Below are 2,500 nucleotides of genomic sequence, written 5' to 3'. Positions count from 1 at the left end.
CCCCAGCCACGCCCCGGGGAAGGAGGGACTTTTTCTCCAGGGCGATACCTATTACCCTCCCCTTGCCCATCACATTCCCCTTGGCAACACCCTTCACCTTGTGATACAACTTTGTAAAACAATATCTGACAACAACCAGGCAAAATAAATATCTCAAAAAGTCGTAAATCGATCTGAGGGCCATTTGGCGAGAATGGCATTGTGACAAGGCGACGAAAGCCATCTAGAGCCAAACCGATTCTATAACAATGAATAAAACACTCGCATCACCATTAGCAAGGACAAATAACACAAGAGCATCCCTTTATCAGCACACCACATCGCCGCCCGTCAACACCACCCAAAGGCACAACACCACAAACCACAGCAGATAAAAGCAAGGAACATGGACGGTCGGACGAGGCGACGCACCCCTTCCGACCCATTACATATCGAGTATTAGCCATCGATATTCCCTCCCCCACCCCTCTACCCCCCTCACCCCACTTTCCCCTAATTCCAGCCCTCCAGAGACCTTCCTCCCTTCTGTCCCTCGTCCCCTCTGCTCCCCCATCCCCTCTCCGCTCCCCTCTCTTTCCCCTTATCTCGATGGCCACGTGTTAGAGAGTCTCGATCAACCTTTCTCGACACGAGTAGCTGCCTGAATCATCCTCGAAAATTGAGAAGAAAAAGTCATGAAAATAATCTTTAAAACTGACGTAACGATGACGTAATGTAAAAATAATAATCCGACACAAAGAACAACTCGCTCGCTGAGGGTTGAGTGTGCACAGCCATTAAGAGGGAAGACACGTGTTATTTCTCGTTTCAGTATTCTACAAGGAATCGTAGATGAATACTAAGCGATTGACAGCTCATACTGTAGCCTCTTGAATATGTTGCCTAAGACCTCAGACCAGTTCTTTGGGTGAAATGGCTGAGCAATTCGAAAAGGCTAAAACTCTGTACTTCTACTGCCTATGATGAACACAATTCGAAATGATCACAGTGCATTATTTACTTACTAAACTCAGTAGTGGATAGTAGTATACGAAAACACACGCACATACAAGTACACAACCACTCAAAAAGAGAAACATACGCACATTCAAATACCACACCCATCACCCGAACATATACATACATACACAATCACACAAATACACAGACAAATAAAACGCGCCGCTAAATATAGCAGAGGCCCTATCCTGAACAAGGCAACACCTAACCACAAAACAATTAACCTCCCCCCCCCCACACCTGCCACGCACGCAGCTCTGGGGGGGCAAAAATGAACTAAATATAAATCTACGGAAGTAACACGCCGCCTTTGAACCCCGAGGTCTCGCCTGGAGGCCATTCTGTGGTTGGAGGAAATGGTTGATAAAAAAAGCAACCAAGCTCCTGTCGATGCTGCTTAATCAAGTAAAAGGAAGTGTGGGACAACCCTCGGGCGCTGGTATGGCCCAGGGACGAAGAGAAAAGGGATATTTCAGTGAGGGGATTTCCCTGCCAGGAACATAAAAAGTCCTTTGCATTTCAAGTCGGGTGCGATCGTAGGGAGGAACGGGGGAGAAATCCGGAAAAAACCCTGGAAGTTTAGTGTCATGGATAAGCTTGTGGAATGAGCTACAGGTAAACACACACACACACACACGCGCGTACACACACACACACACACGCGCGCGTACACACACACACACACACACACACACACACACACACACACACACACACGCACACACACACACACACAAACACACACACACACACAAACACACACACACTCACACACACATGCACGCCCCCCCCCCCCCCCCCCACACACACAAAACAAGCGTATTTCCAATTACTACACATTATATACACACGGAAATATTCTACTGCATCCATAACACAAGACGCATACTTTCATGCACATACGAACACGGAGATAATCTATATATTCATACGGGGAAGTCCTTGGGCATCAGCATATCCAGTATATTATCACTCCGTCTTGAATGGCAATAAGAAACCGATATATAGTTATCTGCTTCTATTAAAATTGCAGTGGTTGAATTATCTTAGCTGTTGTAGCTAAATGTGTGAATCCTCGTTTTGATTTTCTTTGCTGTCTTTCTTTTCCCTTTTTGTTTGTATGTTTGTCTGTCTGTCTGTCTTATTATTTTTTTACTTCTCCTCCATCTCTCTCTATCTTTATCCTTATCTCTCTCTCCCTCTCTCCCTCTCTCCCTCTCTCCCTCCCCTCCCTCCCTCCCTCCCTCCCTCCCTCCCTCCCTCCCTCCCTCAATCCCTCTCCCTCCCTGCCTCTCTCCCTTTCTCCCCCCCTCCCTCTCTCCCTCCACGCATCCCTCTCTCATTTCCGTCCATCTGATATATATGCGTCTCACAGCAATAACTTCGATCTCTCTCTCTCTCCAAGAAATATGGCGTATTCCTCATATTGACCTGTTTCCTTTTTACGATGGAAATTTTCGTGCCTCGTAAATGAATAATTTATTCCCCCACACACCGCAGT

The 2,500-nt window shown here is 46.6% G+C and overlaps 1 protein-coding gene across 1 annotated transcript in view; it reads right to left on the bottom strand.

The window, feature by feature from the left end:
* LOC125034838 (venom dipeptidyl peptidase 4-like) overlaps positions 1 to 2,500 on the bottom strand; it is a 121,507-nt gene that overhangs the window by 59,536 nt on the left and 59,471 nt on the right. The gene's annotated exons all lie outside the window — the stretch shown is intronic.

This window comes from Penaeus chinensis, chromosome 18 (genome assembly GCF_019202785.1).
Source record: "Penaeus chinensis breed Huanghai No. 1 chromosome 18, ASM1920278v2, whole genome shotgun sequence".
NCBI classification, from domain to species: Eukaryota; Metazoa; Arthropoda; class Malacostraca; order Decapoda; family Penaeidae; genus Penaeus; species Penaeus chinensis.
This window is presented reverse-complemented; position numbering and strand designations above follow the sequence as displayed.